This window comes from Neofelis nebulosa, chromosome 3, assembly GCF_028018385.1.
Source record: "Neofelis nebulosa isolate mNeoNeb1 chromosome 3, mNeoNeb1.pri, whole genome shotgun sequence".
In the NCBI taxonomy this organism is placed as follows: Eukaryota; Metazoa; Chordata; class Mammalia; order Carnivora; family Felidae; genus Neofelis; species Neofelis nebulosa.
Window position 1 is genome coordinate 59,633,603 of NC_080784.1, and position 13,601 is coordinate 59,647,203.

A 13,601-nucleotide genomic window follows, 5' to 3' on the forward strand; every position below is an offset into this window, starting at 1 on the left:
TTTTGATGTTTTGTTAAATTAAAAAACAGAACAAAGGGGTGCCTGGGTAGCTCAGTTGGTTAAACATCCAACTCTTGATCTCACCTCAGGTCATGATCTCACGGTTCGGGAGTTCGAGCCCCAAGTAGGGCTCTGTGCTGACAGCATGGACCTTGCTTGGAATTCTCTCTCTCCCTCTCTTTCTGTCCTTCCCCCATGCTTGCTCACTCTCTCTCAAAACAAATAAATTTTGGGGAAAAAAACAGAATACAAAATAGTATATCAAAATCATGAAAACAGTATACACATGAGGAAAATTTTAAGGTAATACAGAAAAATAAAAAACAATTGTGTCAAATGATTTTTCATAAGGGAGCCAAGACAATTCAATAGGGAAAGAATAATCTTTTCCACAAAAAGAGACAACTTTTTTGAGGCAACTGAATATCCACATGTCAGTAAATGAAAATGGATTCCTACCTCTCATCATACACAAACATTAACTCAAATGGATCACAACTGTAAAAGTAAGAGCCAAATCTATTAAGCTCTTAAGATAAAGCATAGGAGTAAGTCTTTGTGATCTTGACTTACACATAATTTCTTGGCTTCTTAGGCAAAGCACAGTGGCAAGAGAAACATATAAATCAATCAGACTTCATCAAAATTTAAAACTTTTTTTTTAGAGAGAGAAAGAGAGAGAGAGAGCGTGAGCAAGGGAGAAGGGAAGAGGGAGGGAGAGACAGAATCTTGAGTGGATTAGGATGGCAGCATGGAGCCTGATGCAGGGCTCAATCCCATGACCCCAGGATCATAACCTAAGCTGAAATCAAGAGTTGGACACTGAACCAACTGAGCAACCCAGGTACCTCTGAATTTAAAACTTTTATAAACAACCTAACCTTACACCTAAAGGAGCTAGAAAAAGAAGCAAACAAAACCCAAAGCTAGAAGGGGTGAAATAATAAAGATCAGAACAGAAAGAAACAAAATAGAAATTAAAAAAAAAAAAATAGATCAATGAAACCAGGAGCTGGTTCTGTGAAAACATCAACAAAATTGATAAACCTTTAGCCAGACTCATCAAAAAAAAAAAAAAAGACTCAAATAAATAAAATCAGAAATGAAAGAGGAGAAATAACAAACAACAACCAGAAATACAAAGAATTATAAGAGAATATTATGAAAAATTATCTGCCAACAAATTGGATAACCTAGAAGAAAAGGATAAATTTCTAGAAACAGATAACCTTCCAAAATTGAATCAGAAAGAAATGAAAAATTTGAACACACCAGTTATCAGTAATGAAATGGAATCACTAATCAAAAACCTTCCAACAAATAAAAGTCCAGGACTAGATGGCTTCACAGGTGAATTTCACCAAACGTTTAAAGAAGAGTTAATACAGATTCTTCTCAAACTAATCCAAAAAATATAAGAAGAAAGAAAACTTCCTATTTCATTCTATGAGGCCTCCACTACTCTGATGGCAAAGCCAGATAAAGACACTACAAAAAAAGAGAACTACGGGCCAATATCTCCGATTAACTTAATGCAAAAATCCCCAACAAAATAGCAAACCAAATCCAACAGTACATTAAAAAAATCATTCACCACAATCAAGTGTGATTTATTCCTGGGACACAAAGTAGTTCAATATTCACAAGTCAACAAATGTGATATATCACATCAATAAGAGAAAGGATAAGAACCATATGATCTTTTCAATGGATACACAAAAAGCATTTGACCAAGTACAACATCCATTCATGATAAAAAAAAAAAAAAGCACTCAACAAAGTAGGTTTAGAGGGAATATACCTCTTCATAATAAAGGTCATACGTGAAAAATTCCCAGCTAACATCATACTCAATGGTGAAAAGTTGAGAACTTTTCCTCTATGATAAGAAAAATGACAAGGATGTCTACTCTCACCACTGTTAGTTAACATAATACTGGAAGTCCTTCCACAGCAATAAGACAACAAAAAGGAATAAAAGGCATTCATATTGATAAAGAAGAAGTAAAACTGTCACTATTTGCATATTACATGATAATATATATAGAAAAGCCCAAAGGCTCCAAAAAATTACTAGAACTGATTCATAAATTCAGTAAGGTCACAGGATGCAAAATCAACATGCAGAAGTCCATTGCATTTCTATATATTAATAATGAAGCAACAAGAAAGAGAAATTAAGAGAGAAATCCCATTTACAATTTCCCCCCAAATAATAAAATGTCTAGGAATTAACTTAACTGAGAAGGTGAAAGAACTGTACTCTGAAAACTATAAAACATTGATGAAAAAAACTGAAGATGACACAAGCAAATGGAAAGATATTCTATGATTATGGTCAGAAAATCAAATATTGTTAAAAATGTCCATACTACGCAAGGCAATCTACAGATTCAAGGCAATCCCTATCAAAATACCAGTGGCATTTTTAACAAAACTAGAATAAATATTCCTAAAATTTGTATGAAACCAAAAAAGACCCTGAATAGCCTAAACAATCTTGAAAAATAAGAACAAATCATATCACAATCCCAGATTTCAATTTATATGATAAAGTTGTGGTTATAGTAATCAAAATAGTATGGCATGGCACAAAAATAGACATATAGATCAATGGAACAGGATAAAGAACCCAGAAACAAACCTACATTTATATGGCCAATTAATCTCTAACAGAAGGGGCAAGGATATGCAGTGGGAAAAAGATAGTCTCTTCCGCAAATGCTGTTGGGAAAACTAGATAGCAACATGCAAAAGTATAAACATAAAGCTAAACTCAAAATGGATAAAGACCTAAAGGCTAAAACCAGAAAACTCATAGAAGAGAGCGCAGGCAGTATTATCTCTGACATTGGCCACAGCAACATTTTTCTAGATATGTCTCCTGAGGCAAGGGAAATAAAAGCAAAAATAAACTACTGGGACTACATCAAAATAGCTTCTGCACAGTGAAGGAAATAGTCAACAAAACTAAAAGGAAACCTACTGAATGAAAGAAGATATTTGCAAATGACATATTTGATAAAGGGTAGTATCCAAATTATATAAAGAATTGATACAACTCAATACCCCAAAAACAAATAATCCAGGTAAAAAATGGGCAGAAGACATGAACAGACATCTCTTCAAAGACACACAGATGGCCAACAGACATATGAAAAGATGTTCAATATCACTCATCATCAGGGAAATGCAAATCAAAACTATAAGATATCACCTCACACCTGTCAAAATGGCTGAAATCAAAAATAAGTGTTGGTGAGGATGTGGAGAAAAAGGAACTCTATCTCATGCATTGTTGGTGGGAATGCAAAACAGTAGAGCCACTGTAGAAAACAGTATGGAGTTTCCCCAGAAAATTAAAAATAGAACTACCCTATGATCCAATAATTGCTGTACTGGGTATTTGCCCAAAGAATATGAAAACACTAAATCAAAGGGATACAAGCACCCCTATGTTTATTGCAGCATTATTTACAATAGCTGAAGTATGAAAGCAGCCCAAGTACCCATCAAAAGATGAATAGAGAAGGAAGATTTTATATATATATATATATACATATATATAAACATGGAATATTATTCAGCCATAGAAAGAATGAAATCTTGCCACTTGCAACAACATGGATGGATCTAGAGAGTATAATGCTAAGTGAAATAAGTCAAAGAAAGATAGATACTATATGATCTCACTAATATATGGAATTTAAGAAACAAATGAACAAGAGAAAAAAAAGAGAGAGAGAAAAGCCAAGAAATAGATGCAGGGCTCGAACTCATGAACTATAAGATCATGACCCGGACCAAAACCAAGAGTTGGATGCTTAACCAACTGAGACACCCAGGCACCCCTAGACCCTTAACTATAGAGAACAAACTGATGGTTACCAGAGGGGAGGTGGGTGAGAGGGGGGAAATAGGTAATCAGGATTAAGAGTACGTTTATCATACTGAGCACTAAGTAATCTACAGAATTGTTGAATCACTACATTGTACACCTGAAACTGTGTTTTAACTATACTGAAATTAAAATTAAAAACTTCAAAAATAATAACATAAAAAATAGAAAGTTAATAAAATCTGTTTAAAATTTAAAACTTTTTGTGCTGCAAACAATACAACCAAGAAAGTTAAAAGACAACCCACAGAATGAGAGAAAATATTTGCAAAACCTATGTCTTACAAGGGACTTATGTCCAAAAAATATAAAGAACACTTACAACTCAATAGCAAACAGAAAACCTAATTTAAAAATGGGCAAAAGCTCTGAACAGAGCTTTTCAAAATGGCCAGTAGGCATTAAAAAAAAAAAAAAAGCTAAACAGCACTAGTCATTAGGGAAATGCCAATGAAAACAATGCTAATGAAAACCCATTAGAATGGCTATAGTCCAAAAGATAAAAAACAACAAGCATACATGAAGATTAGAGAAATTAGAGCCCTGATACATTGCTGCTGAATTGTAAGATGGTGTAGCTACTTTGGAAAACAATTTGACAGTTTCTCCATGTGTTAAATATACAGTTTCCCTAGGAAACAGTGATTCCACCACTACACATATACCCAAGAGAAATGAAAACATTCAGCCACACAAAAAATTAGACCTGAGTGTTCACAACTGCATTGTTCATAACAGCTAAAAAGTGAAAACAACCGCTTTGTGGCTAGGGAGCCACGATGGTGAACAGCATGGAAGTTTTTTGTGTATTTCACGTCCATGAAATACAGCCAGACCAACACTAAACCATCCTGCACACCTAGAAAACTAATCTGAGGATTAACACAACAATCTGCATGACCTGAACCACAGAATTCAGCAGGTACACAGCGTGGAGAGGTGAACTTGGGGAGAGAGAAGCCATGGAGACAGGGAGGTGCTTTTGCATGTGGAGAGAGGACAGAGACAGTGGGAAGAATATGGGAAAAGCATCCCTCCCCAAAAGCAGCTGGAGAGAAAGTAGAATATTGGAAAAAGCCACAGGGACTGAACTAAAAAGGGAGAAAGAAGAGGGTTTAAATTCCATTAAGACTGTAAACAGGGGGAGTGCAGAGTCTGCAACTCTGCAGCTTGATACCTGGCAGTGCTCTGGTGGGAAAGGTGAATCCCCAGGAACAGAGTGGAGTCCAGGAGGTTCCCAGGCCACATGGGGAAAAGCGGTTCCACTGCTGGAAGGACATTTGGTAGAGGCTTGGAGGCAACCTGGGCCCAGCAGACCCCAGAGAACGGCTACATTCACTGCTGCTGGAACAAGGTCATTAAGGGTGAAGCCTGGCGCCACATGTGTGTTGTGATTTTCCATAATCCCTGAAACACTGCTGCTACACCATCTCACAAACTTTTTCTGGGGAGGGCTGGCACCTGGCCGCAACCTCTGAGCTTTGGCAGCAGTGTGGTCCCACGAACATTCATGGGCGCAGCCAGCATTCAGCCATTGCTCAGTGAGACCCTCTGCAGAGGGGCGGAAAGGGTCATAGCCGCAGTCCCTCAGAAGTAAGGGGCTGGGGAAAACAGCCGCATCTGAGACAAAACTTGGGAGAGAGGTACTACCTGGGACTTGGTCACAGACAGTGTAAAAGCAGGGAGTGGACAAAAGCTGAATACAAAGGATGGGTGCACAATTGCTGGTCAGGGAGAACAGAGATCCAATACTAGAGACTGGATAGCTGGGTGACACCATTTTCACTGCTCCTGTGCATACGCATATGCACCTATAAGTGCCACAACAATCCACCCCAGTAGGCTAGCAGTGCCATCTAGTGGAGAAGAGAACCATTACACTAAGCCCCGCCCAACTGGGCCAACCTCGCTCTTCAAGAACACAAGCCTCACTGTCTGCTTAGTTTATGGACTATAATGCGCTTCATAGTCTGACTTCTAGGGGAAAATAAAGTAATTTCAGTCGTATTTCAGTCTGTTAGCAGGTTCATCTATTCAATTTTCTTTCTTTTTTTTTTTTTCTCTTTTTCATTTGCTTTTTCTTGAAGGAGAAAAAATTCATTTTTATTTTCAGTTTTTATTAAAACTATTTTTCTTTAAATTTTTTTACTGTATTTTTTACTTTTGTGTACATTTTTCAAATTCTATTTTAATTCTATCATTTTATTTTAGTCTACTTCAGTGTATTCATTTTTTCAAATTTTCAAAAGATTTCCTTTTTTTCCATTTCTCTTTTTTATTTCTTTTCTTTTTCTTGAATACAGAAAAAGAAAAAAATCATTTTTCTTTTTAATTTATGTTAAACATATTTTTTATTAATTTTTTTTCTATTATATATTTTTTAATTTTTTAAAATATTTATTTATTTTTGAGAGAGAGAGAGAGAGACAGAGCTCAAGAGGGGAAGGGCCAGAGAGAGAGGGAGACACAGAATCTGAAGCAGGTTTCAGGCTCCAAGCTGTCAGCACAGAGCTTGATGAAGGGCTCGAACTCACAAACCGCAAGATCATAACCTGAGCCGAAGTCGGACGCTTAACCGACTGAGCCACCCAAGTGCCCCTCTACTATATTTTCACTTTTGTGTAAACTGTTTTCAAATTCTAGTTTACTTCCATCATTTCAGTTTAGTCTACTTCAGTGTATTCATTTTTTTTCAAATTTTCAAATGATTTTCATTTTGTTTTCTTCTTTCCCCTTTTTTCTCTAATCTTTCAAGCCACTTTCAACACCCAGACCAAAACACACCTAGGATCTAGCATCATTTATTCAATTTGTGTGTGTGTGCGTGTTTTTAATTTTTTAATTTTAATATTTTTTTAATTTTACTTTTTCTGCCTCATTAATTCCTTTTCTCCTGTCAAAATGACGAAACAAAAAATTCATCCCAAAAGAAAGAACAAGAAGAAACGACAGCCAGGGACTTAACCAACATGAATGCAAGCAAGATGTCTGAACCAGAATTTAGAATCACGATAATAAGAATACTAGCTGGAGTCGAAAATAGATTAGAATCCCATTCTTCAGAGATAAGAGAAGTAAAAACTAGTCAGGATGAAATAAAAAAATGCTATAACTGAGCTGCAATCACGGATGGATGGAGCGGAAGCAAGGATGGATGAGGCAGAACAGAGAATCAGCAATATAGAGGACAAACTTATGGAGAATAATGAAGCAGAACAAAAGTGGGAGATTAAGGCAAAAGAGCACGATTTAAGAATTACAGAAATCAGTGACTCATTAAAAAGGAACAACATCAGAATCATAGGGGTCCCAGAAGAGGAAGAGAAATAGAGGTAGAAGGGTTATATGAGCAAATCATAGCAGAAAACTCTCGTAACCTGGGGAAAGACACAGACATCAAAATCCAGGAACCACAGAGGACTCCAGATTCAACAAAAATCTAACATCAACATAAGGAATACCATGGTAAAATTCACAAAATACTCAGGCAAGGAGAGAATCAGGAAAGCACCAAGGGGAAAAAAAAAGTCCCTAACCTACAAGGGAAGACAGATCAGGTTTACAGCAGAACTATCCACACAATCTTGGCAGGTCAGAAAGGAGTGCCAGGATATATTCAAGGTGCTGAATCAGAAGAATATGCAGCCAAGAATTCTTTATCCACAAGGCTGGAAATGCTTCAAATTAGAAGGAGAGATAAAAAGTTTCCCAGACAAACAAAAATTAAAGGAGTTTGTGACCACTAAACCAGAGAAAGAAAAGATGAAAAAAAAAAAAAAAAAAAAACAAATAAATAAAGACCAAAAGCAACAAACACTAGACAGGACCAGAGAATACCACCAGAAATTCCAACTCTATAAGCAACATAATGGCAAATAAATTCCTATCTTTCAGTACTCACTCTAAATGTCAATGGACTAAATGCTCCAATCAAAAGACATAGGGTAATGGGCCGCCTGGGTGGCTCAGTTGGTTAAGCGTCCGACTTCAGCTCAGGTCACGATCTCACGGTCCATTAGTTCGAACCCCACATCGGGCTCTGGGCTGATGGCTCAGAGCCTGGAGCCTGCTTCCGATTCTGTGTCTCCCTCTCTCTCTGCCCCTCCCCCGTTCATGCTCTGTCTCTCTCTGTCTCAAAAATAAATAAACGTTAAAAAAAATTTAAAAAAAAGACATAGGGTAAAAGAATGGATGAGAAAACAAGATCCAACTATATGCTGTTTACAAGAGACCCACTTTAGATGTAAAGACACCTTCAGATTGAAAATAAGGGGATGGAGAACCATCTATCATGCTAATGGTCAACAAAAGAAAGCCAGAGTAGCCATACTTACATCAGAAAATCTAGACTTTAAAATAAAGACTGTATCAAGAGATGCAGAAGGGCATTATATCATAATCAAGGGGTCTATCCACCCGGAAGACCTAACAATTGTAAACATTTATGCGCCAAATGTGGAGCACCCAAATATATAAATCAATTAATCACAAACATAAAGAAACTCATTGATAGTAATACCATAATAGTAGGAGACTTCAACACCCCACTCACAGTAATGGACTGATCATCTAATCAAAAAATCAACAAGGAAACAATGGCTTTGAATGACACACTGGACCAGATATACTTAACAGATATACTTAACAGATGTATTCAGAACATTTCATCCTAAAGCAGCAGAATATACATTCCTCTCCACTGCACATGGAACGTTCTCCAGAATAGACCACATACTGGGACACAAATCAGCCCTCAGCAAGTACAAAAAGATTGAGATCATACCGCGCATATTTTCAGACCACAATGCTATGAAACTCGAAATCAACCACAAGAATAAATTTGGAAAGGTAAAAAATACCTGGAGACTAAAGACCATCCTACTAAAGAATGAATGGGCTAACCAAGAAGTTAAACAGGAAATTAAAAATCACCTGGAAGCCAATGAAAATAACACCACAACCCAAAACCTCTGGGATGCAGCAAAGGGGTCAAAGGAGAACAGTATATAGCAATTCAGGCCTTCTTAAAGAAGGAAGAGAGATCTCAGATACACAACCTAACTTTACACCTTAAAGAGCTGGAAAAGGAACATCAAATAAAACCCCAAAACAGTAGAATACAGGAAATAATAAGATTAGAGCAGAAATTAAAGTTATTGAAAGCAAAAAAAAAAAAAAAAAATCCACACAGTAGAACAGATTAATGAAACCAGAAGCTGGTTCTTTGAAAGAATTAATAAAATTGATAGACCACTAGCCAGTTTGATCGAAAAGAAAAAGGAAAGGACCCAAATAAATAAAATCAAGAATGAAAGAGGAGACATCAAAACCAACACAGAAGAAATAAAAACAATAATAAGAGAATATTGTGAGCAATTGTATGTCAATAAAATGGGCAATCTGGAAGAAATGGACAAATTCCTAGAAACATATACACTACCAAAACTGAAACAGGAAGAAATAGAAAATTTGAACACACCCATAACCAATGAAGAAATCAAATTAGTAATCAAAAATCTCCCAAAAAAACAAGAGTCCAGGGCCAAATGGCTTTCCAGGGGAATTCTACCAAACATTTAAGGAAGAGTGAACACCTATTTTCTTGAAGCTGTTCCAAAAACTAGAAATGGAAGGAAAACTTCCAAACTCTTTCTATGAAGCCAGCATTACTTTGATTCCAAAACCAGAGACCCCACTAAAAAGGAGAAGTATAGACCAATTTCCCTGATGAACATGGATGTGAAAATCCTCAACAAGATATTAGCCAACCAGCTCCAACATTACATTAAAAAAATTATTCACCACAACCAAGTGGGATTTATGCCTGGGATGCAGGGCTGGTTCAATATCTGCAAAACAATCAATGTGATTCATCACATCAATAAAAGAAAGGACAAGAACCACATGATCCTCTCAATAGATGCAGAGAAAGCATTTGACAAAATACAGTATTCTTTCTTGATAAAACCCTCAAGAAAGTAGGGATAGAAGGATCATACCTCGAGATCAAAAAAGCCATATATGAACGACCCAACCCTAATATCATCCTCAATGGGGAAAAACTGAGAGCTTTCCCCCTAAGGTCAGGAACAAGACAGGGATGTCCACTCTTGCCACTGTTCTTCAACATAGTATTGGAAGTCCTAGCCTCTGCAATCAGGCAACACAAAGAAATAAAAGGCATCCAAATTTGTCAGCAGGAGATAAAACTTTCACTCTTCGAAGATGACATGATACTCTACGTGGAAAACCCAAAAGATTCTACCAAAAACTGCTAGAACTGATTCATGAATTCAGCAAAGTTGCAGGATATAAAATCAACACACAGATATAGGTTGCATTCATATACACCAACAATGAAGCGACAGAAAGAGAAATCAAGGAATCGATCCCATTTACAATTGCACCAAAAACCATAAAATACCTAGGGATAAATCTACCAAAGAGGTGAAAAGTCTATATACTTAAAACTATAGAAAGCTTATGAAAGAAACTGAAGAAGACACAAAAAAAAAAAAATGGAAAAAGATGCCATGCTCCTGGATAGGAAGAACAAATATTGTTAAAATGCCAATACTACCCAAAGCAATCTACATACTGAATGCAATCCCTAATGAAAATAACACCAGCATTCTTCACAGAGCTAGAACAGACAGACCTAAAATTTTTATGGAACCAAGAAAACCCCGAATAGCCAAAGCAATCTTGAAAAAGAAAACCAAAGCAGGAGCCATCACAATCTTGGACTTCAAGTTATACTTCAAAACTGTAATCATCAAGACAATATGGTACTGGAACAAGAACAGATGCTCAGATCAATGGAACAGAATAGAGAACCCAGAAATGGACCCACAAACATATGGCCAACTAATCTTTGACAAAGCAGGAAAGAATATCCAATGGAATAAAGACAGTCTCGTCAGCAAGTGGTGCTGGGAAAACTGGACAGCGACATGCAGAAGAATGAACTTGGACCACTTTCTTACACCATATACAAAAATAAACTCAAAATGGATGAAAGACCTCAATGTAAGGCAGGAAGCCATCAAAATCCTCGAAAAGAAAGCAGGCAAAAACCTCTTTGATCTTGGCCGCAGCAACTTCTTACTCAACACATCTCCGGAGGCAAGGGAAACAAAAGCAAAAATGAACTACTGGGATCTCATCAAAATAAAAAGCTTCTGCACAGCGAAGGAAACAATCAGCAAAACTAAAAGGCAACTGACAGAATGGGAGAAGATATTTGCAAACGACATATCAGATAAAGGATTAGTATCCTGAATCTATAAGAACCTTTCAAAATCAACCCCCAAAAAACAAATAATCCAGTGAGGAAATGGGCAAAAGACATGAATAGACGATTCTTCAAAGAAGACATCCAGATGGCCAACAGACACATGAAAAAATGCTCAACATCACTCATCATCAGGGAAATACAAATCAGAACCACAATGAGATACCACCTTACACCTGTCAGAATGGCTAACATTAACAACTCAGGCAACAACAGATGTTGGCGAAGATGCGGACAAAGAGGATCTCTTTTGCATTGTTGGTGGGAATGCAAGCTGGTGCAGCCACTCTGGAAAACAGTATGGAGGTTTCTCAAAAAACTAAAAATAGAAGTACCTTATGACCCAGCAATTGCACTACTAGGTATTTATCCACGGGATACAGGTGTGCTGTTTCGAAGGGACCCATGCACCCCTATGTTTATAGCAGCACTATCAACAATAGCCAAAGTATGGAAAAGCCCAAAATGTCCATCGATGGATGAATAGATAAAGAAAATGTGGTATATATATATATATATATATATATATACACACACACACACACACACACACACACACACAACTGAGTATTACTCAGCAATCAAAAGAATGAAATCTTGCCATTTGCAACTATGTGGATGGAACTGGAGGGTATTATGCTAAGTGAAATTAGTCAGAGAAAGACAAAAATCATATGACTTCACTCATATGAGTACTTTAAGAGACAAAACAGATGAACATAAGGGGAGGGAAACAAAAATAATATAAAAAACAGTGAGGGGGACAAAGCATAAGAGACTCATAAATATGGAGAACAAACAGGGTTATTGGAGGGGGTGAGGGAGGGAGGATGGGCTAAATGGGTAAGGGGCATTAAGGAATCTACTCATGAAATCATTGTTGCACTAGTTTGATACCTAATTTGGATGTAAATTTAAAAAAAATGTGAAAACAACCCAAATTCCCATCACCTGATGATGGATAAATAAAATACAATGCATCCATGCAATGAAATATTATTCAGCAATAAGAAGGAATGAAATAATTGATACATGCTACAACGTGATAAATCTTTAAATCATTTTGTTAAATGAAGGAAGCCTGTCATAAAAGACCACATAGTGTATGTTCCATTTACATGTAGTATTTAGAATATGAAAATCTATAGAGACAGGCAGTAGATTAGCAGTTGTCAAGGGCTGGGGGCTTTGGGAGAAATTGGGAGTGACTGCTAGTGGTCAGAAGGTTCCTTCTGGAGTTAATAAAATGCTCTAAAGTTTAGATTGTGATGAAAGTTGACTAATGTGAATATAGTATGATATGTACTGTGAATACTAAGGTGCTGTACTGTGAAAATATTAAAAACCCTTGAAATTTACAATTTAAATGGGTAAATTTTATGGTGTATGTACTATATCTCAATAAAACTTTTTTTAAAAAAATGATGAATACTTGCTGTTGAATGCTCTTTACAATTTGTGGAATCATATATTTCAAATACATAATTATTTGTGGAAATAAAAGCACACTGGTCACTAACACACTAGAATTCTATTGATTTTTTAATTGTATCATGATAACAAGGAAATTTCCTAACAATTTAAATTCACGAAAACAAGTATAAAAGAGAAACCTAAGCCAGGTTTTGAAAATAAATGTGCCAAATTAAAGGAAATTTGAAGACAATAAAAATATGGGCTCAGAAAATTGGTCACTTAAAAATCCTTCTCAGTTAGACAGTTTAATTCATGCAAAATTAGAATGGACTCATGAAAAGTGACAGCTGAAGAAAATGTAATGGCATTAAAGTGGCTGCATCAGAACATTCCATTTCTAAAGCTACATAGCACAAATCTGCTTTTGTCTTCGTGACTCTAAGCATTGTTTCCTTGCTTCCCTTCAGTCTTTCCTTCTTCAGTTTAAATATCCCCCATAATCATTTTTGATAGGCAGTAATTTTCTGATGATTCAATATTCTGATTCCCCATCTCTGTTTTATCAATAACACTAGAAGACACAGCGTCCAGATGTGGTCTGACCAGCACAGAATACAATGAGACTATCTCCTCTTTCCATCTAAATTAGCAAGTTGGCAAATATGTGATATGCATGTCACCATTCTCCTGTCTCACATCTATGACTATAACATTCCTTCTACAGGAAGCCTTCTAACAAGATATTGCTGGCAAACGAAAAAGCCACTATTTCCTGTTCATTTGTATTCAGGTATTTTATTAACAGTCAGCTGGCCAGGGAATAGGGCTGGGTTCAATCCCAGGCATGAGACCCAGGGAAACAGAGAAGCTCTGGCCACCAGAAACCTGTTCAGACTGGGTCCCTCTCTTGAGTGACAGTGTTGATGGTGACACCTCACATGTTATTACTCTTAAGCTCAGATGCATAACACAGTAATTAACTAGAGAGCAGAA